Source organism: Struthio camelus, chromosome 2 (genome assembly GCF_040807025.1).
Source record: "Struthio camelus isolate bStrCam1 chromosome 2, bStrCam1.hap1, whole genome shotgun sequence".
Taxonomy (NCBI): domain Eukaryota; kingdom Metazoa; phylum Chordata; class Aves; order Struthioniformes; family Struthionidae; genus Struthio; species Struthio camelus.
In genome coordinates this window covers 88,950,286-88,974,895 of record NC_090943.1, presented here as the reverse complement: position 1 = coordinate 88,974,895, position 24,610 = coordinate 88,950,286, and the positions used below count along the sequence as shown (strand labels likewise).

Sequence of the window (24,610 nt, the reverse complement as noted above, 5' to 3'; positions counted from 1 at the left end):
ACAGAGGGGAGGGGTCGAAAGTGTTGGGCAGAAATGGCAGTTTTTTGGTAGTTGAGGCTGCAGGGCACCCTGTGAGGGAGGATGCCATGAGCTGTCCTGGGCATGTCACAGCTGGGTGCAGTCAGCTCTGAAATGGATAGTAACAATGCCCCACAGGCCAAAACTTCAGCCAGACGCATATATCGCACCCCCGCTCAAATATTTTTAAGATAGAGTCCCAGCAGCTTGGGGCAGGTGATACCAGAGGAGCCATGTGAGGGGTACAAGAGAGCAGACACAGGAGGGGACACAAAAGGGGACACATGGGGAGAAACATCATGAGGTGTATTTGGAGCAATGAAACTGAGGAGGCACACAGAACAGGACACAGCTGGAGGCGTGCTCTTGGAAGGAGGTATGCATCCAAGGGACTGCAGCCCATGGAGACACCCATTCCAAAGCAAAGGAACCAAGTAAGAAGTCTGGAGCAGAAGAAAGGAACAAGAAGCACAAGCAACAGAAAGAAATGAGCAGGCATTAACCCCAACCTCCTGCATTGACTACCACCTCTCCAAATGCAGTTGGAAATTCAGCGACACCTCCCCGGAATAGAAGAATCAGGTCAGAGTCATTCAATATGAATTAATGCTCTTTATTATAGCGTCTGCATAGCAGCCCCAAAGCTTTCCCCTAGTGACCTTTTATTTCCCCCCGAGCTATCACACGCCACTTCCAGTGCTTGGATTGGTTAGGTCTCTTTGTCCACGCGCATCCTCCAGCAGCCTGATTGGTCTGGTCACTCAGTTCACAAGCTATCGGTTGTCTCGTTCCACTTACTCTGCGACCTCCAAATCCAGATCCAGGCGGTGGATTCAGGCATGTAGCTACTTGCTCTTGCTCAAGCGGCTAGGGTTACTCTAAGTCAAACAAGAGTTAGAGTAACCTTGCATAAGGACTGCACTAGGTCAAACACAGAGTCAGTGTATTTCAAACACAGGGTTAGCGTATTTGTAGTGCCCAATTCCATTAACCATACTTCCACCTCATCCAAAAGGATTGGGAGGGCCTGAGTGTAATGGGCAGTAAAAACAAGGGGACTGCAGGCTAGGAAGATTTCCCTTGGCTGAACTTCATGAGGTTCCCTTCTACCCAACTCTCCAGCCTGTTGAGGTCCCTCTGAATGTCAGCACAGCCCTTGGGTGTATCAGCCACTCCTTCCAGTTTTGTGTCATCTGCAAACTTGCTGAGGGCACACTCTGTCCCATTGTCCAGGTCAATGAAGATGTTAAACAGTACTGAAGCCAGTATGGACCCCTGGGGTACTCCTCTAGTGCCTATCTCTAGCTGGACTTCATGCTGCAGGCCCTGTGAGCCCAGCGGTTCAGCCAGTTTTCAGTCCATCACATAGTCCATTTGTCTAGCGTGTGCTTCATCTGCTTGTCTATGAGGATGTCATTTATGGGAGACAGTGTCAAAAGCCTTTCTAAAAACATCCACCACTCTCCCCTCATCCACCAAGCCCGTCATTGTGTTGTAGAAGTCTAACAGATAGGTCAAGCATGATTTCTCCTTCATAAATCCATGCTGACTGCCAATCACCTTGTCCGTCATATGTTTGGAAATCTTTTCCAGGATTAGTTGTTCCACCTCCCCAGGGATCAAGGTGAGGCTGACTGGCCTGTAGTTCCCCCGATTGACTTTTTTGAGGATTGGAGTGGCATATGCTTTCCTACAATCTTTCAGGAACCACAACTTTTCAAACATTAGTGAGAGCAACCTTGCAATGACATCAACCAGTTTACTCAGCACTTCTGGGTGCATCCCATCCGGTCCCATGGCTTTGTGTATATCTAGTTTATTTAATGTTCCCTAGATGTTCCTCTATTGAGGAGAATAGGAGGATACAAAAAAAAGGTGTTAGAATCAAATTGCTTCATTTTATGAAGTTTCTGAAGCAATTTGTTTAAACTTTTATACTTAGAAAAAAATAAGTAGTTGAGATTGCCACTTTTCCTTTTAAGATGTAAGGAAAATAAGACGTGAAATTTCGGCTTTTTTGTTCAAGTTTTCTTGGTACCTGACATCTCACATAGAAGTCAGTAGTATTTGGCAGATGTTTTGAAATTAGACTGCTTGTGTATATATTTTAATATGGATTTGATCTAATTATCTTTTTTTAAGAGGGTTAACGAAATGTCTTTGATTATTACAATAGAAAACCAAATAAGAACAGCAAAACTAACTTAAATCTGATAAGCTGTGTATCTAAGAAATCATGAGATAAGAAAATGCATTTATTTTGCATGTCATTTTTCATATCTTAATTCAACTCATTTATTTTACCTACCTGGAAGAAAAATCCATGTGATATATTGGATATTACAGTAGCAGTTCTTCCAAACAGCCTAGAAGAGGCAAGGAGAGCAGAAGGCATGCATTTGTTACATTACTCCTAATTTTTTCTCTTCTGTTGCAGCCTATCTGTATCATTAATCACTAGACCAGTACCATTAAGGTGTGGCTATAATTATATAAGCTTAATGACTTCAGCAAGTCATTAGTAATATGTGATTAAAGAGGTAGTAGGAATAGCCAAAGCTGGTGGATGGTTTTAAGGCTAAATAAAATATGTTAATTTTAAAGATGGATCAGCTGCATGTAGTTGGCCACTAGAGCAAGGGGGCTGTTTCAAGTATAGGAGGTGGCATGAGCAAAGTTGCAAAGTCAGTATGGTATTAGCATGAAACACATACCCCTCTTCCAGTCCAGGTTGCCATATATGCTTGAGATCACCAGGTGCTGTCATTGGACTGTTAAAAAAAGGGTGTTTTTATTTATTTTTTTGCCCAGGTGTTAGAAGCATCTTGGATCTCAAAGAACAACCAACCGATATCAAAATTTATCAAAAGATAACCTACTTATCCCAAGCATTTCTTCCTCAGATATCTAAGTGTTCTAGCTTTCAAGTGTATGGATTACTAATAAAGATGAAATATTTGAATTTTACATAGCAAAAGTGAATGCTAGAAACAAAAGAGAATAATGTTCTCACTGTGTAAGATTACTAAAAACGAACATGGAAAGAGATTTTAACAATGGACTATAGATGCAACACACTTCTTTTGGCTCTTACCAAATATGTAGAGTACATAGGTGACTTTCTGAAGCCAGGTCACAGGAGCTGTAGAAAGAATACCTGTGGGTGAATTCTGAGTGTAATTTTTTTTTACTATGATGCCAATTGCAAAAGCCAGAGTTAACATTTTTAAAATCAGTTTAATAAATCACTCTATCACTATGTTAAAATTATGATTAAATAAAATTTGTTAATATAAGTCATTAAGTGAAATGATGATAATTGTTTATAGTTTACATTAATGAATTTATGTATTATACTATATTTAGAATTTGTGAATTATTTATAATGTCATGCCTTTATTAAATAAATCTGTTACTGGCTAACAAATAAAATTAAGTATATATTGTCTACACTTTATCTATGCATTACATTCTAATGAAATGTGCAATGTAATATGTGTGCATGAATGTGTTTGTGTGTATATAAATATGTAAATTACACACTCAGAATATTCAGAAGAAAGTGTTCTTAGCCTTAGTCTTCAAGAGAGGGAAAGCAATGGGGCTTGTAATTTAGAGTTATTGTTTTATTTTTCCCTATGCTTGACCTTGCAACAGCTTGCAGGTAACTAACAGTCAAGTAGAGCAATTGAACGGTAATTGTCTTCAGGAGGGACTAGCGGAAAATAAGATGTGACTGGTCCCAAATAACATTCATAAGAATTTCACTGTTTTTTGAGAGAAGATAAGTGTTTTCTCAAGTAAATTTTTTTTTCTACATGGAAAAAAATGTTTAAATTGAAGTATTAATGTAGTTGTTTTATAGGAAAATATTTTGTTGATAACATTCTAAATAAAAATGAGCAAACCTCAAATATATTCCATCCTAATCATACTTCCAATGGTGGCAATTTTTTGTGTGCAATCTTCCATTATAGCAATCAACTGTCCTGAAAGACCTTCTGACAAAGAAGTGGTAAAGGAGAAAGCAGAGAAGATGTCTGATGTAATTACTGATATCATTATTGGATTTTGGCTCCTCAGTAATTTGAACCTTACTTATTTTCTGTAACTGAGCTAATGTTTTCATAATATTATGATCTTTCCTCTAACATGAGGCTTAATTATTTTAATTGTAAAAATTAAATATATAAATGTTAAATGTTTCATTTTCATAGAGGACTATATCAGATAAATGGAACAGCAGAAGCTGAATAGAATAAGTATTTTTTACACTAGACATCTATTGGCTTCAACAGATCCTTTTAACCAAAGACACAGGTAAGAGACATCTGCAAACTTTTTTTGAGTTATTGGGTGTGCAGTCCCTTACCAAACACACTGCAGACACTGCCTTAAGCGGAGCAGATGCTTCCAGCTTCAGAGATAGACGATGGCTACGATCACTCAGCTGAAAGTGCATGCTTGTCCAGCAGATCTAGTGGGCATCGTCAGCTGGGGAGAGTCCATGTTCAACGCCAGTCACTTCGATAATCGCCATCTGAAGATACAGAGTGATTGTCTGGCTGGAAATATGCTTTTAAAGCCTCTTAACGATGATTCTAATGGATTTGTCATAGAGAATTTTAAAGAGAGGTTAAAATTGGCTGTCATTCCACGGCATTTGAAAAAGGAATGAGCTCCTTTGGTAGGATCATATGATTTTGTTTAAAAATAACACTGAGCTACTGCCTTTTCAAAATGTATATCTGCAGCATCAGCTGGTTTGTTATCTGGTAAATTTAAAGGAGAAAAAAAATTAGAAGATGGCACATGATTTTATTTTTTATGGTTTCTCTGTTTTACTGTTTACTTGACCAGTTTATGCATGAACATAATGAAGGTGTACAGGTAAAAAGAGTAAGCTAGCACAATACTGAACTGTACAGTTGCCAGACACGACATCTGTGGATTTTTTTTTATAGAGCTATAAAATCACTTAAGCTAATAAAAATATTGTAAGCTTAGAAATAGTACTAAAATTAATAGCCTTTGTCCAGTTTTGGATGTATTTGGGGTTATTTCTGTTGTTGTTTTTGAACCATACCAAAGAAGTCTTTCTCAGAAATGTATTTTTCTATAATGTTAGGTTTAATAAGATATCCTTAAAACATGTGGAATTTAAAAGAAAATAATGTTCTTTCCACCAGAGCTTTCTCAATTTTCCTATGTGAAAGCTTTCCCAGGTGTGACTCCAGGTGGATCCAAGTATGCTGTAGTAATAATAATGCAGGCTGCAGCTACCTCCATAAGCTTTGATCGGACCACATACCTAAAACTCAACTCTGTCAAGCATAAATCTAAATGTTTTGTTGGATTGCTGTCATTAAATGGACACATATCTCCTTTTACACTAACATCTACAAACCTTGTTCACTTGAATTCCGTTAAACCCAGAAGTAGAGCACAAGTACAATGGTGTTCTAACAAGCAATTCATCAATGAGAGATGACTTTCTACGAAAAACAAACCAAACGAATACACTATCTTGCTACTTTGAAAGCATGATTGTCTTTATTAATTACTTCGAATTACCAGTTTCTACCCCATATTCCCAAAAAAGTTCATGTCTATAAAAGTGTCTACTATCTTCTCATTGTTGCCAAGTTCATCACAGTTAACCTTTGTTATCATTTTCATTAAGGGGATAAGCATTCTTTTCTTACATAAAAACTGTCTTCTATTTAAAACCATAGGAAAAAGAACTGAATAGTATATATATTTCTAAATGAAGCTACAGTAATTTTATTTTCCAAGCAATTATGTAAAGGCTAAAATAAATCATTCTTTCTAATAGAATAAGTTATCATAAATCACACCCTCTGATTACAAGAAAAAATGAAGCAAAATAGGCCATAATTTATTCTAAAATTTTGTCCCGGCAGGATGAAATGAACTTTCTTATGAAATCAAAAGGATCCCTAATACAGATACAATGGGTTATCTTAAAAAAAAAGAAAAAGTACCAAAATAGAAAATATAAAGTAGTTCTTTAAATATCAAACTCTGACATAAGAATATGTCAGGATTGAATCACCATATAGTGTTACATTAAGTTTACAATCTGATCTGATCACAATTGTCATAAATGTTGGATCTCTGTAGAGAGCATTGAAATATAGAAACTATGGTGGCAGATTCCAATAAGATGTTAATGCATCTCTCCTTAAAAACCAATATTTATCTAAATTTTGATCTATTGTTGTAGTTCTCTTTAGTAATGATATATGTGAACTCAAAGGTATATTATGGAAGATTAAGTGACTTGCAAAGTACAATATTTACTTCATCAAATCCTTAGTGAAAAACTTAAAATGTTTTGAGAGTAACATATTTTGGAACAACATTTTTTCATTTCATCCTCAGATAAGGCACAGAGTTAAGATATGATAATTTACACTTTCTGCTAAACTTTTCATTCCAGAGTTCTGCGATTCAAATTCACTTAAAGTATTCCTACTTTAAGTCATATCAGCTTTATTCCTCTCTTGCTATTTTTGTATTCTTTCAATAGATTAGTTATACAGCCTCTCACAGCTTAAGTGTAAATAGAACAATTAACAGAATATGTATATGGAAATGTAAATCAATAGAAGTGGAAATTGTCAGAAAATATAAAGAATATAAATCTGATAATGTTAACTCAAAAATGGTTTTCCAGTTCTTCAGAAATAAATCTCTCAAAATAAGGAGCTAATCTCTTTCTTACTCATAAGGTACTTTTTCATTCAAATGAAAATAATGCTAACATTTGGATGGTTCTGCTCTTCCACTGGACAGAAATCTTGCCACTCAACTCCATTGCTCATTTTTAGGTTCAAAATGGAAACTCTGTTTAAGACTTTCCATGATGTATTCTGTACTTTCCAAGGGATTGTTCACATACCTCTTGTTCTTTTTTCTCATACTGTGATCTTACAGACATGCTCTATGTCTTCATATCTTACTTTTGCATGCTGGGAACCAATACTGCCAATTCTGTTTCTGTTCCCAAGTATTTATTTTATTTGTAGAATAAAAGAAATGAGAATGTTATGAGGAATCTTTTGATATTTCATAGAATGTTTTTTTTCAGAAACAGTTCTAAGAAATACTGTACTTCAGATAAACTCTTACTGGGTTAGGATTTGCCTCCATATAGTATATTTATATGTCATTTAAACATAAACCATACATAGAAGGAGACAGCTCAACTGAAAAGTCAAGTTTCAGTGATAGGGCTACTTCTGAGAAAAGATTTTGACCTTCTAAGTTATTAATGGTTTTGAATATAGGAGACTAAAGGCACATTCCCTCTAAAAAGTGGATCATATTAAGCTTTCTCAAAGACAATCTCTTCAAAGCACTTGACTTTTTCCAAAATTCTGAATTTTCAATTTACTTATCATTTAGGGACAATGAAATAGGAAATACCAATGAAAATGGGAGAAAATGAAGACAACCAAATTGTAGAAGCAGGGGGCATATTTATAGTGATATAGCATAGTGCAGAGATTCCCAGCCTTATTTATAATTATAGCAACATATCTGCCTCAGTACCACACTAAATGGCTATAATGTATGGCCTAAAGTAATATCTGCTTGAGACTGCATAGCCTTGTCATGTTACCCAGGTGCAGATTTACTAGGAAGGTTAGGTGCAGTTTATGTCTCGGGGTCTTCAGAGCTGTGGGCCTGATGTAGAAATGATAAAGCTATGCTGCCATTCAGGGACTGGAAATTACGTCACCCTCCTACTAAAATTCATCCTGTAAGTCCACCTCGTCATTTGACTCAAGACAGGGACGTGACCCTATTGTCACTTGCATCACTGCTGAATTCTCCTGCGACACAGCTGTACCAGCCTGCCACAAGCTTGTGCAAGAATCTCTGACACAGAGGTAGCTTGAGTCAAAAAGACATGCCCTGAATTTCAGTTTTTGAATCATTTTGGAATATATGAAAAACAGACTTTACGCATATTGCAAATGATATAAGCTAAAAAAACTGCAAACTGTAGTCACCCCATTAAATCTGCAATTCACCATCACACAAGTAAATCTGCAGTTCTGTATTGGTATAAAGTGTTATTTATTGTTATAGTGAACAGCTTTCCTAATTAAAATGACAGCTCTGCTCGTATTTGGTCCACATTAAAATTAATAGCAAGAGAATAAAGCACGCCAAATAAAAGTTAGTGAATAATTAATACAAAACACAAAAGTGCACACCCATATTAATGGAACTGCAGTCAAGATCAAACTGGAATACACAACTTTTCTCAGCAATCTGCCAGTCATGCGAAATCACTGTAAGACAGGTGATTGGAGATCTGCAATTACCACCAGAAACTTTCTGGGACCTCTATAATATTTCTGCCGAGTTTTTTTTTTTTTTTTTCTTTCTATGCCTACTTTTTTGTTTCTGACTGCTATCCTATTTTCTGTTGTCTTCCACTGGCTGCACTGGACACTTGCCTAGTTCAGGCATTGTGATGAGAAGATCAGAGCTACTGCTCTTCCACAAGATAAATATTTACAACAATCTCCTTAAAATTTTCTTTTTCTTTTTTCCCCTTCGCTGATAGCTTATCTCTCCATAGTTTACTGAATCAGCACATGCAGTTCTACTGTGAGAGTCACACATTATCCCGCAGTTTTTTAATCAGCTCTCTGGACATTGGTAAATTTCTAATTCTATGTCCCTGGAAACCAGATTATACTGGGGAGAGGGGGAGGAGGAAACAAAGAAGCAGGGAAACAGAAAGGGAATACACAGAGAGAGAGCACAGTTACAAGTTTTTCATTGTGTGTGGTTTTTTTATTTTTTTAATCAGACTATGACAGCTTTTGGTTTCTTTAATCTTGTTTTAATCAATATATGGCATGGCATGTGACAGGCAAGCCTAAAAACATTTTGAGGATCAGTGGAGGTAAACATCCAAAATGTAAATTCTTATTTTAAGCTCATACAATAACATTTGGTCTAGTTTTAAAGGGAGAAGTGGATGGGAAACCATCAACACAGAGGTCTTGGTTAAGATTATTCTTATGATCTGCGCATAAAATGGGGAATCAGAAGGACCACGTTATATTCCCAGACCTGCCAATGCTTACTGACTTTCCATAGCCCAGTCGATAAAACTTTCTCTTCCTCTGTTTCCTGCCTGCAGGCTATGAATATGCAAATAGACATCCCATCTTCAAGGAGCATCCAGGGACCTCCAGGCTGCTAGTCAGCCTCACCCTAGCAGTGTGCCTCTATAGTGAAGAAGGCTACCCACATACTGGGCTACCCTAGCAAGGCCATAGGCAAAAGGTCAAGGAAAGTGGCCTGCTTCCACTCTGTTTAGCGCTTGTGAGACTGCAGGTGGACTATTATGTCCCATTTTGCGCTTTCCACTACAGAAGACATTGGCATGCTAGAGTGAGCCTGGAGCATGTGACATAGGAGGACAGGCTGAGCTAGTTTTGTCCAGCCTTAGGCGGAGATGACTAAGGGGAAATCTCTTGTTGTCTACAGCTACCAAAACAGAAGACAGGAACAGACTCTTCTTGGAGGTGCACAGTGATAGGGCAAGAGGCAACAGACACCAGCCGCAACAAGAAAAATTCTGGCTAGATATAAGGAAAAAATGTTGATAGTGAGGGTGGTCAAACACTGAGCAAGAGGTGGCACCTTTATATACAAAATCCCCAGTAGACTTCTCTTCCATGGCCTCATCTAGTCTCCCTCGGAACCATGTACTTGATAGCATCTAGAGAAAGAATCCCTTACTCCAACTACTTGTTATATGATAAAACATCTAGGGTATTAACTATTAAGTAGGACCTCTACAGCTGTCACAAAAAGAGGTGGTTAAGAGGGCAGGTTAAAACTTCATGCATGTAGAATCAATGCAGCAATTACTTTCTTTCACTACTGTGACACAACAGTAGTTTAGCCTTGCTTAAACAGAATCATGTTAATATAGATAACCTTGAAATGTAGCAGAGAGCACCTATTTACTAACTCATCAAAAGGGAAATTTTACTTACATGGGATACAGCATTCTATCATGATAAATTTCAATGCTTTTACTAAGCCATTATGTGCTTTTTGGACAATGTGGTTTGCATACAGTAAATTCTATAAAAAAATAGAACAAAAGCAAGCATGATCTGTTGGTATACTTGGTATACCTTGATGAAAAATACTTCCATGGATGACAATCTTTTATCTAAATATACAGCACTTCAAATTTTCTCATAAAATTCAAAAGAAAGACACCAATGAGACAAAAGCTTTTAACACCTTGTTGTTATTAACACAGCAGGAATGTTATAAAAATATTATATTTAAAAAAGTATCCCATGCAATTAAAAAAAAACCTTTTAATTACAGCTACTGCACATAAAAGTGATATGGGCAAAATACAGAGAAATAAAGATATTAGAAATTATAATTTTTCAGCCGTATAGTGGATTTAACAGCAAACATCAACTTGCCACCCCCAAAGTTTTATGGAAAAACTCAAGAAGGATTTTTTTGGCTTTTTGGGGGTACTTACTACATAGATTCTATAGAAGAATTGAAATAAAGTAAATAGAAAATAAAATCTAGATATGATTAAATCAGCAGCCACTTATATCTTATACACAAAAATTTTCTATTATGACTGAAAATGTTGAACAGTATGTAAAATGTTCAATCATATTATCTAATGATAATTAACTAGGTGAACCACATTAACTTAAAGACTGAGATACTTTAGGAAAATCTTTAAAATGGCTGGTAGCCCTGCAAATATGATTTTTGCCATTATGGGTAGAAGGCCCAAGGCTCTGCACTACCCTGAAAGCTATTAACATAGAGATTAGAAATTAGAGATGGTTGAAAAAATTAAGTGATGAATGTTTTGCCTGAATATTGATGAGTTTAGTCTCACTTTTGGTTGTTTCTTTCTCCCACAGAATTATAATACTTTTAAGCATGACACCTAAAGAAATCTGTCTATCCATCTGATAGTGCCCTCCTACTCCATTTGTGTTCACTGGCCAATTTCAAAATGACTGAAAAACAGGCACAAAGTTTCAGCAATACATTTTTCTATTAAAAGTCTTTTTAAAGTCAGGAAATCGCCTTTTCTGATTACTTAGTTATATTGTGCTAGCATGGGTTTACCTTGACTCAAATTGGCAGTCATTTTTAGGATCTCATCAAAATGTTTAAATCAGGTCTAATTAGTGTTGCTCTAAAAACGACTCTGTTGAGCCTCCTAATGTTAACATCAATATATTAAAAAATACCTTTATGACTGTAAATATAGCTAAAAGATCAATGGTATAGAGGAAAACCAAATACAGGAATGCTGATTCTCATTTGTTTTAGGCACCAGGACGTAGTCCATCTGTAAATCTTATCTATCCTATTTTGACTGTATGATTGTATGGTACATAGTACAAAGCAAGGAAATATAAACCCAATTAATTTTAAGTAGATAGTTGTTGGCTAATTCCATAAAAATATATGTACTCTGTTGACTGGCACAGGAAATACCTCAAAAAAAGTAGCATCATTAGTCAGGTGTTTATTGCTAATGTACAATCCCCTAATAATTTATACTAATATTTATTGTTAGAAGGACACATTTCACTTCCTTAAATAGAATATTAGTGTCATATTTCATTACAGATTTACAACATGAAAGTGATAAATTAAAACTCAATGATGATATAAAACTGCTTCTAATGGAACATGGTCAATGATAACAACTCTTTTTCTGCAGTAGTTAGAAATACAAGTCTCCATTCAGGAATATCTCAGTATTTTGCTGTACTCAAGGCCCATTTGTTTAACTGACAAAAATAGAAGAAAAAAAAAAGACAGCTGCTGGATTATGGAGTTAATGAAAAGGCTGAAAACTCCATTGGTCTCACATCCTTAAGAAGCTTAACAAAGTTTTAAGTGTGGCCTATGTCTTAACAGAATAGCTTTTGTGGTTTCCTGAATTTGCCAAGGATTAAGTAATTGCTTGTATAGAAAACATACATTAGAGATATATCTATCAGTAGAGATTCATGAAATGTTCACTATAAATACCAATAATCTACAAAGCCTTCCCCCAGCCTCCCCCAGGTGCCTGAGATGACTAACTGACATTTCCTAGCTATCTGTGAGAATTGAGATCATCCAGTCTAAGAGACATTTTCTTTGCTGTATTGACAAAGCTGGACAAAGAAACCTCTCCTTTCCACTTTAAGATACGGCCAGCCAAATAGTGAGCTTGTCACGTACATAGACTTTAAAATATGAATTAATGCTTCAACTGCTGCCTTGTGGGCGCAGCTGGTCTAGTGCCTCTGTTCCTCATTATATGCTGCACTGACTGTTAACTAGGCATCTGGACTGTCTCATTCACCTTTCCACCTTCCATTTCTTTTTCTTAGGTAAAAATGACGTATTTCAAGACCCCTGTGAACAAAGAGATGCAGCTGGATCCTGTGGTCTGGTACTTGTCTGTGGACAGAACTTCAGAATCAGTGCCCTGCCTAGACTCTTCTGTGGTGGTAGAAGGGAACTGGGAATATAGAAATTTTCCATTAAAACTTTTTCAGGGGAAAAAAACAAAAAGTCCCCCAAATTTGCAAATGCTTCTAAGTTCCTTTTCCTGCATATGCCTCCCTCCTGGACTCTGACTTATTTTGCTGCATAAATTCTGTCAGATGCTGAAAGTCTCTTTAATCTGAAGAGGTCTGCATTTGTCACAGGACTTTTGTATCAATCCCTTTTTAAAAATATTAAAAACAATCTTTTCTTAAATATTATCACACACTATCTGATTTTCTTTGTGTGTGGAAGATGGCTCATGATAGTGTGCTCACTCTGGGGCAGGTCTGCTTCTCTTCATATTTCATAGTGCTGGTCCATTTTTCATTAGATTAATCACCTTTCTGAGCATTCTGCTGCTCCTATTTAACCTACACACACAAATTTCACTGATATGGGAACCCATGGAGCAAGAAAGAGTAGGGCATGACTCTACCTCATCTCAACATAGAGGTTAAAACACCTGTCCATGTGCAAGACTAGGTAGTGCTTCTAGGTCCCAAAGTAGAGAAATTGCTTATGTGACCAGCTATCTGTCTCTAGAGCTGAACTTCAAATGTTTGATCACTACACTTTGTGGGATTAAAGCTGAGGTAGAAGAAAGGAATATTGTACCCTTTATGCTCTCCTTCCTGACACTGCCTTTGCAGAGCTCCACTACACAAGCCAAAAGAGCTCAAGTTCCCCAGTCCTTCACTCAGGAAGGCATAAATAAGTATCAGCATGCTTAATACATTCCATATTTAAAAAAGAAGATAATTTTATTTTTGAAGATTAAAAGATCTATACAGTGAAAATAGTTACTACAAGGACAGATAGGGATTCTTGTTCCTGTCCATGAGCCAGCCACAGTATACCTGTGGAGCAGCCAGATGTGCTTTAAGGAAGCCTACATTAGCAGCCTAGTTAGCAAATGTTATGATCTCAGGAGTATCTTTTGCCTATGGGCCTGACCAGTCACAGAGGAGATTGCATGCTACATACTTTCAGAGAATGGTGGCGCTGATAATGAGTTTGAAAGAGAAGACTAGAACTCTCTTATGGTCTGTGCCATAAGAAGCACAATACAACCCTCTCTTTAACCAATAGGCTATGTATGTCGTTCATGTACAAAAGCATGAAAAGCATCAAATGAATTCTAAAATCCCTAATGATTATACTAATGTGCTAACTACTTGTTAACAGACTCAGATAAATTGGTGGTATGCGTCCTTTATTTGTTAAGGAACCATAGCAGCAGGACAAGAGGCTAACTTGTAATGAACCCTCAAAGGTTGCTCAAAACTCTCTGGGCCAAAATAATCTATCAGTTATGTTTTTTATAAATACAGATTAACTTTTTGGAAATCAGTTGATTTTCTTCAGAGTAAATTCTTAGTAAGCTAGATCAGAATCAGGCCTTTCAAATCTAAAGAGAAAATTGGAGATATAGAAAAGGGAAATAACCCTTGAGGATAAACAACTGACTATCTATAATGAAAATCAGAAAGCTTTGTTGCTGTATTCCAGAGAAAAGGATTCATTGTCTATAGAAATGCCATTCCTGTTCATTACATTTTCAACAATGTAATCACATTTATAAAATTTTGCTTACATGCTCACTAGTATAGTCCAAACCTCAGCAATTAATACACTAATTGTTTGATAGAGATAGCTATAAAGTACTCTAATTATACAGACTGTTTGATGAGAAAAGAAAATGATTTCATTCTGCAGCAAATGTGAAAAGATGCTTAAAATTGATGGCTTTGTTCAGTAGAGAACATAATAGGCAAAAAACTGTTCACAATTTGAAAAGCAGGGAAGCACAAGAGTAATAAAAGCAGATGTTCAGACAATTGTATGAGAGTGCTATAAAGTTCACACTGCAGTAGCCGCAGTAACTAGTCAGTGCTGTCTGTGTTGCTATCTGCTGGGAATCTCTGCTGCAGTTGATTGTAACAAGAGGTGTGTTCAGTTGCACAGCATAACTGAGGAAGATTGCCAGGTCTTCTTGTAAATCAGGAGCTCAGCAAAATATCCCTGCTAGTGTAAGATCTTTGGGACAGAGAACATACACATATTACGTCTTGTATGCCATATGCACTGCCATGGCTTATCAAGTTACAGTCATGACCATTCAGGGTAGGTAACGTATTTGTGGAAATATGACATAAAATTGAGAAAAATTTTTTTAACAAATTCTCCATGTCTTTGAGATTTATTAATTTGGAATGAAATCAGACAAACTACAGAAGATTTCTGGTGGGGAGGCTAGCTGGGTTTGGGGGTGCTTTGTTTGTTTGTTTGTTTGTTTATTTTGTGATGTTGAACATTCCTAAGTCTAGCCTTCAAATTTAAATTCAGAATATTTATATCATTATGAAATGAACAGCAAAAGTATTTTGCTGGCATTAAGGCAAAATAAAAGCTGTGAAAGGTAAGAGTGAACCGTACATTCCCTCTAACACATACTCAAAAAACAAAATAGAAGAAAAGCTTTTGAACAAGTAGAAGGTGAAAGCAGAGACTTGTACGAACTCTGGGATTTCACAGAAATATGAAACAACAGTCTACATAAAATATTTTCTACAAATTAGGCTTCCATATCTAGCAAATAGCATTTAAAAGTCTTGTTATATTTAAAGAGCAATTTTTATTTATAGAACGTAATAAACAAGTGCATAAACTCTTTGGAATTGTTTTGTGCAATATCACGCTATATTCTATATTTTTTAAGTAAGCTCTATAGAGTTTGTGTGAACTTCCTAGAAAATTCTATTGACCACCTTTTTATCTGGAGAGGCAGGTCAAACTATAGGGGTCATAACTAAGGATAGCATGGTCCTTAAAGCAGTTGTGCTACTCAGGGAAGAAAATGGAGATAAAAAGGACATTCTTTGGCAAGGTTAGCTCAGGGTTTCCGTGGTTCTGCAGAGAACTCTTAATGGGGCCAAAGGATTACAGTCATCTCACTCTCTGCAGCTGGAGGCCAGTGGTAGTTGTGCAAACAATCAGTTCAATTTTTGTTTCTCACTTTCACCTCCCTATGTTGAAAGCTAGCACAAAGCATGGCACAATAAAAGTACAATCTCAAGACAAAAGCTAAGCAGATGGAAGGAAGATTAAACATTTCATATAGGCAAGCCTTACAGATGCTACTAAAAAGACAAGCTATTGATACTCCGTATATTTTAGAGAATTCCCTGCTCTGGTTTGTTACTGGATTTACCCCAGTGTTATTCATGTATCTTAAATGGAATTAGTTCTGATTTACCAAAGTGTAAGTGAAAGGCACTATCCTCTTCTCTAATTGTCATATTCCTAATGAACATACTGAATGAGGAAAAGTAACTTATATTTTATTTTCTGAACTTGATTAAATTCAATGCATACAAATCAAAATAGGTATGAAAGTGAGCAAATATTGTACGTGTGAACTTGGTTGATTTTGCAAACAAAAAGCTAGATAATGATAATTCCAGCAGGGATTGTACTGGAGGATTTTTCTTTTTGACAGCCTACTATGTCAGAAAACAAATCTGATTTAAGTACTATATTACACATTAAATTCACAATAGCTAATAAAAAAGTGGATAGTGAAACTTTAGCACAAATGGTCCGAGTGCCCTGTTAATAGGGTCAGAAAGCCATTTTTCAGTAAGAAGAATAGTTACATATTGCCAGTTATCTGACAAGAAAAGATCACATTCAAAATGTATAGCATTGTTAAGCTAATTAGTCATATACTTCATCTCTGTTTTTTTTTCATTTAAAGATTGCCTCCAGAAAGAAGCAATATAGAGTTTTGGAGGCAAAGCTAATGGAAGGTAGCACTCTCCCAGTGCTAGGGGATCATAGGGGAAAAGTATGCTTAAATCCTTTTAAAATTAATTCTCCTGTACTCTTTCTACCTTTCTCCTCTCTTATTCAATAATTAATATCCAGAGGGAAGTCAGGTCAAAGTCTGAAAATTAGATTGGATCAAACAGTTGATGTTATTTCCTGCCATTTATTCCGACCTGAAAATGCTTGACTTCTATGTTCAGATTTCTCCTATTGAATTATAATAATGTACTTGCAGCTTTGAAATATTAAAAATGTTTTATATAAATCTAAAAATAAATTATGTTACTCTATACTATTATCATCAAAACTTGCTGTTGTGCTAAAATGCATAAAAACATTACCTTCATACATAATGCTGTAGCTAGCTTAGCAGAAACTGGCAAAACCTCCAAACACTTCCTAGTGTACAAGAACTTGAGTTTTTTACTGTTTGTTTTCTGGTAGTAGAACCACGTAACTGCCTTCATAAACCTCATAAATGTTTTTAATTTTAGCAGAATTTAACCCAGCAAATAGCTATGTCAAAATTCATAGATAAGAAAACATGAAGAAAGTAAAAAGGTGCCTTGGATATTGGAATAAAATACAGCTAATTTAATGAGAACATCTTTCCCTTATTTGTGAAAGTTTAAGGAAAACCATCAACAATTCACAATCAACCAATATTAAAAAAAAAAAAAAAACAGTGTTTTTTTTCAGATTTCTCACTTCAATCCCTGTATCATGATGAGCAAAGGATGCATCAACACACTGAACACCATAATCTGATCTAAAACAGTCCAAAGCGTCTGTCTGAGAAAGCCAAATAATCAATCCTGTATTAGCCTTTTAACACACTAGCTATGATAAGCTTTGCATTAGTATCATTAACAAACATAAGTTTTAATAGAAATATTTTAATTTGCACTTATTTCTTGCCTATAGGTCATTGCACATGAAACGTGCACAGTTTCTTGAAGAGAGGTTGGAATGACTATTTAGGCCTGAAGGTTGTCTGAAATGTTGAGAAACATTTTTTATATCTTAAAGACTGTAAGACTTAGAATCACAAAGAGACACTTTATGATGTTCAATTATTGACTCCTTAACCAAGCATACAAAGTCTCAAAGCATAACACTTCTTTCCTCTACCAAACGAATCCACTATGCAAACATGGATTACTTTAAGTACATAAACGTACAACGTTACTTATTTTTCCTGTTGGCATAACAGACTTTGGCATACTTGGCCTTTTTAAAATTTGCTTTTAAAATACTTTAACAGTTAAGTTGGTGCTTTTACATTTGCAAAACCGGAGTGTTCTCTTGAATATAAGATCCTTTTTGACGCAATTTAAAATTAGCAGCTTCTGAAACATCTGCCAGAGTTAGATGCTTTGGACACTGCTAATTGCCAAATCATGTGCAGCTGTATGCTTTTTGATAGCCCTTATAGTACACAAATCTACTTCAGCAGCCACAAATCTAAACAATTCCCTCTATTATAATCAGTCTTATCATGTTTTTATACCCAAAAGTAACACTTGCAGGTTCAGATGCAGAAATGAAAAAAAGCTTGTGTTTACCAGACTACATCTATTTTAAGATAAAGGCAGAAGTGATTTCTCTTGAAAATATAATAATAAGGAAAACACTGGAAAAAATAGATCAACTAGTCTTTTTCTGCCATGGAAAATAACATATCCCCTTTGCAATCGGCTCTAGAAAATTCCAGATAAGAAACTGCTAGGGCTTTCAAATGTCAGAGAGCTTGAGTTTTTCACACACTGAGAACAGCTAGTCGTGAAATCCATTTTCTTCCGCTTCTATGGGACCCCAGCAGCAAAAGAATGACTTGAATTACCGTAAAAGAACGGATTAAAGCATTGAAAGAAGCAATAGAAACCAAGAGCTGTGAGTGGAGAGGGAGGAATCTCCTATGATACAGTACCTCAGTATCCACAGAGATACTTAGCAAGAGTTTGTTGGCCTACTGGGGTTTCTGTGGATGCAATAGATAGGAGGAATGTCAGGATCATTTACAAGGCAGTTATCTATGTGGGTTGGGGCCTTCGCACCTTTGGAGTTATTTGGAAAAGTTTGGGAGTTTTAGAACTCAGATCACGTATACAGTCTTTTGTTTGGTTGTCTTATCACCCATCTTGACCCTATCTGTAAGGCAAGAAAACTTTTTGAACTTCTGCATTATTTTGTGAATTGGATGTATGGTACTCAGAGATAAATATGAGAGAGAGAATGAGCGTGGATCACCTGTACCACATTTACTGAAGATGCTGAAAAGTGAGGTATATGAAGGAGAAGTATGCAAAAAAACCTGTCAACAATGTCAAGATTAAGTGCTATCCTGAAAATCTGGATTTAACATTTGCTTGTTTTACATTATCATGCCAAATCATTTAAACCTACCATTATCAAATCATGCATAAAAGGCTGTTTTTAATTTCTGGATGCTCAGTTCCACATATTTAGGTTCTGACTTGCATATTCAACAGAAGCTGGTGCACTTCTGCGAACAGAGAGGGAATGCTAACATGGTATAAACTCAGACATGCAATTTTAGAATAGCTATGCAGCCAAAGAAAAGAGGCATGCTCAGACTTCTGTCCCTTTGGAGGGGAATGCCTCATCTGCTGAATGGGGCAAGAGCTCTCTGGGAAAAAAAGATATAATCATATAACTAAACACTGTATCGTATGATAAAATGGTCTGAAAATATTTTTTTATTAGTTTGATAGAAATCCCATTGTTTACAGTGTGTTTTATTTTGTCCTGGATTTTAATTTGGTTTTAGTTTGAATTGGATAGAAGTCATTTTTGAGTGAAATAGAAACTCATTGGAGTGAAATTGAAAATCTTACCAGTTGTGATGCCTATAAAGGTGGTTAATTTGACAAGAACATCCGCTGGACAGCTGCAGAAAAGCTGTAAGTGTGACCACTCATAGGGAAGACTGATCAGACGTAGCTGCTCTAGGGTCAGGTATCCAGCAGAATCCAGCCTGAATCAGATCTATCAAGGATATTTTCCCCAAGGGAGGGAACCTGGAATTTCAGCGATCCTTGACTCTGGGGCAGGTTTACAAGCAGACCGCATAAGGCCATGGTTTGCAACATCCCTGCCTTCAGACAGATTCAGCAGAAAGTCAGACAAGATCCATTCAAAATCTAGCAAAGATAGAATTGATAGCTAAGTATTTCTAAGTGAAAACTTTGCTCATTTCAAAGCAGATACATTTGGCAGATCTGCTTTACCTTGTAGGTGCTTGATTTTGCAAGCTTTATGGCTTTTTACTAGTGTTTTACAGAAGGGTCGGTATACCTTATCTGATAATACTTGCTGAAAATGGGAATTCACTGGCTTTCGGCTGAATAGGTATAACATATGCACAACAAAAAATTATATTTACTGGGTTTTATATCAGTAAAACACAGCCCCTGCAAAAACAGAATAAAAGCCTATTGCTATTTCTAATAATGACTTTTTCCAGCCTGACTGCCTAGATGAAAGATCCTACAATCTCAGTTTAAACACTGAGAAGGTTTAGTTTTGAGAGAAGTGAGGAAGACATTGCTGAAGTTAAGGGAAAACAAGAGCCAAACATCATTGTCATCTAAGCTGCAGTTGTTTGGTTCTGTCATTTAAATGCAATATATCATAGAAAAGGTTTTGTAATAACATATTATAATATAAAAATGAAAAAGTGTAAAATGTACCTACTGAAGGTGGTCATGTGCTACGCACATTATAGATAGGAAAGTATAAGTAGCTTTGTTTCTGTGATACTAAGTATTTGCATCTCCCAGCAAACTCAGAAGACAGTTCTGAGAAAGCAGGCTATGATTCAGATATGAAATCAGATACATATGTTTTAATATCCAGATTTGACTCTGTGGACCCAAACCTTTAATGTAAAAAACACATTTAGATAATGCTCCAATGTCATAAAAATACAGCTGGTGCTAAGTAAATTTAAAAAAACACCTAAACATTTGGATACAAGTAATAGGGATTTTGTCTAAGCTGCACAGCGTAGATCCATACGGTATTATCTCAGCTGACTCTAAACAAGTTAGACTGGCGTTAGCACAGCTACATTACAGCAGTTTTCAACTTGTGCTAATTTACTCTGCTTCAGCATTTCACAATTGGGTCAGTGCACAATAGTACAGAAGGAAGTATTTTTAAAAAATACCAGTGATTATATAACAGTTTACTTCCATTAAGGAGGAAATTGAATGGGGAGTCAGATGTTTTAGGAGCAGTTTTTTTGTCTGTTATTTTTTCCTTAGTCCTATCTATTTGCAAAGAATTTTAAGTTCTTTTTCCTTGAATGTATCACAAAGCAAACAATAAGAAGCAGTTCCTTTGCCCAGAGTTTCAGGAACCTTTTCAGTCAACACATATGCCCAAAACGTATGCTCACAGACAAGCGTACTCGAAAAAGAAGAATTAAATAAGTCATTCGTTTTAAAGGAACGAGAGGGTCAAGTTTCAAGCTAGATTATTGAAGAGAACAAACACTCTTCAAGACTATCAAAAGACATCATAAATCACAAAAGCAGTATGTTCCCTAAGATTTTTTTGGAAATATTGATTTCTTCCTACTATCCTATTCTGAAAAGAATGACAGTTACCTTCTCTGAATGCAAACTACAGAAAAAAATACCATATAAAAGGGGAAACATTGCAGCTGAATTTCGTGACACAAGTCAGACCTTTGCCTTTTTCAATGAGAGAATTAGATCTATGACAAAAGCTTGCAGGAAGAAAATGCAAAGAATTACCTGTTCTTTTGTATCATAGATACTACTGTTCTCTGCTGTGGCACTGCAATTACGATATTGGATCATTACCTCCTGTATCAATGTTTCAAAAAAGTGAGTGGATTGTATTGTTCCATCTATATTCTAGCATGTATGTTCGGCTAGCAAAATGATGAAGTGCTAAGTGAAAAGGAAGAATTACTCAAATTCAGTGATAAAGAAACAACAGATTTGATACAAAATCTGGGATTTTTTTACACTGCTACGATTTCTTGACTGAGCGTACTGGATAATGTACCACTAAAATGCAGTAACATTAAGAACAGGGTTTTGTAGGTCCTGGGATCATTGATATGTTATGGGAAATCTGAAGATAGAAAAACCCATATTGATATGATTTATTCTTGTCTGTATGTCATTATGTAATCTTTGCTAAATCCTTGATTTAGAATGAAAATCTAAAAAGATCCTATATCATTTTTAAAAGTAGTTAAATTCCAGTTTTTGGAGCCACTCTTCTGCTCCTCAAATAAGCTAACTGGAATTTAACAACAAAAAAAGCTAAAAAAAAAAAAGAAAAGAGTGCCATTTATTCTTGACTAAAAACTAATATAAACAAAACAACAAAACAATGTATAACTTTTGACATTTTCAGTCTTACTGTTCCTGTGACTTGAGTTATATTGGGTCAAATACTCCCTGCATTCTGCATTCAGCTTTCTCAATAAAAAGGAAGAAGCGCTTCTGTCAGGAAACTTGTTATATTCCTTCGATCCTCTTTCGGGGTATGGTCATGGGTATAGCTCAGAGCAGCCTAGACACTGAATATCAGCAGCCTACACACCAGCCTGCATGGCTGAAGAAAATGGTACAGGCTGGAAGGAAAGTACAGAGTGAAGTTTTAGGTAGTTTTCCTCTTCTTTTTCACCGCAGAAAGGCTTCAAAGGGCATGAAGTAGGAGCAAGAAACTGACTCAAACAACAACCATGTATGAAATTGGCATTTCAGTACTTACTTATCAGATAAAAAGCATCCTGAAGGAACAATGTGCTTTTAAGAATAAATATGCAAAACACATGACACAAAGTGTAAAGCATGATTCATTTAAGACTATACACCAAAGCAGCTCAGGGATCCTATTTAAGGAATTCAGGGACTCTTTCTGACGATAAAGCTCGTTACAGAAATGAAGATCAGATATGCAATTCAGGTGGCAATATAGTTTCAAAGTTCTTAACTCCTTAATTGTACCCTGAATCATTGCCACCTGCATAGGGGAGCAAAAAGAAAAAAACAAGGAGAAAATACAAAAATTGGAAATTTTGGCTAATGGTGTTTCTAGTTAAGAGGTTAAAACCCTGTGTCAATGTAATTCTGCAAAAGAAAGCGATCCTTGTATTCCCCACTACTCTTGTTTCCAGATCTTCTTGTGTCATATCAACATTATACCGTCTTCCTTAATTTTTGCTTCTTTATAAGCTTGTATGTCTTCCTGCCAGCTGAATAAGTACCTTATTTTGCACAAACTAATCTGTGTGACTCCAAAGAATACTGATTGTATAATTTACATGAGAGACATGACATCAGATTCTTCTGAAGAAAATATTCAAAAAAAATCATGTACATAACCTTTGTTACCTATTACCTAGCTATGATGGGCCAATGTAGCACTAAAAGAAGGAAAATATCTTTTGCTTATCCATATAGCTAGACAAAAAAGAATGAGTGACTTGAGTGCAGTTGTATGTAATGGAAACCTTCACACGAACACACAAACACACACACACACACACACACACACAGCATTTGATGGGAGTAAAAGAGTTCTTTCTGCAGAGGTCAGAACATTCATTCAGCAGAGTTTGTAGTAGCATTGCAAAAGCAGTTACCTCTATTGCAAAATGTCTGCAAAACATATCCACTATAAATATTGAGATCCTACTAGTAAAACATCCTCTGTGCTGGTACTCTGAGTGTTCTTCGATGAATCTAAACAGAATTTTATTGTCTTACCACTAAATCTTCTTTGTCAGATGACAAGTCTTATATCACCTGTAAACTCTATCACAATATCTGCACTTTCTCCTAACTTTTGCCTCCTTTTTGAATGAAAAATTCATAGAGGGAGTATTAGAAAGTATTAGTATTAGTATTAGAAAGTACTATGTTTGGCTCAGAAATTACACCTTTGAAGACCATGCATTTAAATAGATCGCATTTGGCCAAATGATCACTATTACGACAAACCATTTATTTCAAAATACCTCAGTGAGGAGAAGCTTTAATCAGGTGATAAGAGTATTCAGAAGTAACCTACCAGAAACAGGAGCCAAAAAAAAAGAGGGTTTTTCATTTGTCGCTATGTGAGTAAAGTGTAGGCTGAGTAACTGCCTACTTTTGAAAGAAGGTTTTTTTCAAACTATGAGGCTAGCCAAGGAAGAAGGGAAGTAGTTAGAAAGAAAGAAAGCAAAAACTCCACTATTTGGAGAAGTAGCCACTGGGGATTTCTGGATGCCTGAGAAATTCTTACCTGAGCTACTAATGAACACGTACCAGGGAAAAGCTGATCTGTATATGTTTTTTTTTTTTTTTAAATTTTATATAAGCTCAGCTAACCTGTGCATTTGAATTCTCTGATTACAGCTAACTGTCCTTAATATAAGGTACCATTTTAACACTCAAAAATTGAGATGTTGCACAGCAGAGCTTTAGTTTGACCTGACAAGTAATTTGACTAGTCTTGTTCATTTACTTTCTCCTTGCCTCGTCTGTACCTGGTCAAGCATAAGGAGGTTACTACCTTTTTAAGGAGGTCCTACCTTGCTAAGGGTTCATACAAGAAAAGTAGTCCTCAGAGAGAATTAATTCACTGGATTTTCAAATCTTACCGCAGAATCCAAAACACTGTTTTGGTCATGATCTTTAAACTCCTACCCTGTAAATTGTCTTACTCCATTGACTTGCATGAGGACGCTTCAATCAAAAAGTGGAGCTGGGTGGATATCTCAAGGAGAAAGCACACACAGAGGAAGAATGTGAATTAGTATGAGAAACAAATTCTATTTCTAAGGGTCTCAAAATAAACTGCAAATATGTTATAGTCTTTGCAAGCTTTCTTGTGACAACTATTTTTACTCTTTTAAAGAGAGTGAAACAAAGGGACAAGGAAACTGAATGACTCAAAATTATCAGTGACAAATCTGGAAGCAGAATATATTCAGAAAGCTCTTATCAAATGCATGAGACACTTGAGCAAGGTTTCAAGCTGAAGTTTAGCTAAATGGCTTCTGAGATCAGTTGTGTTCCCTAAATAGGAGAAAAGGATTATTTGACTGATATGGACATGAGTGAGTGCCTGAATACATGGTGGATCAGACTTTTTTTCAACTTCCTCT

General features: G+C 36.0%; 1 long non-coding RNA gene across 1 annotated transcript in view; it reads right to left on the bottom strand.

The window, feature by feature from the left end:
- Window positions 1–813: 813 nt before the first annotated feature.
- Window positions 814–24,610, bottom strand: part of LOC104153742 (uncharacterized) — a 35,776-nt gene continuing 11,979 nt past the window's right edge. Inside the window, exons 3-7 of the long non-coding RNA XR_696322.2 lie at window positions 4,391–4,558; window positions 3,113–3,160; window positions 2,733–2,789; window positions 2,327–2,384; window positions 814–896 (exon numbers count right to left, since the gene is read on the bottom strand). This is a non-coding gene — a long non-coding RNA (uncharacterized lncRNA). The remainder of the gene's footprint in view (window positions 897–2,326; window positions 2,385–2,732; window positions 2,790–3,112; window positions 3,161–4,390; window positions 4,559–24,610) is intronic.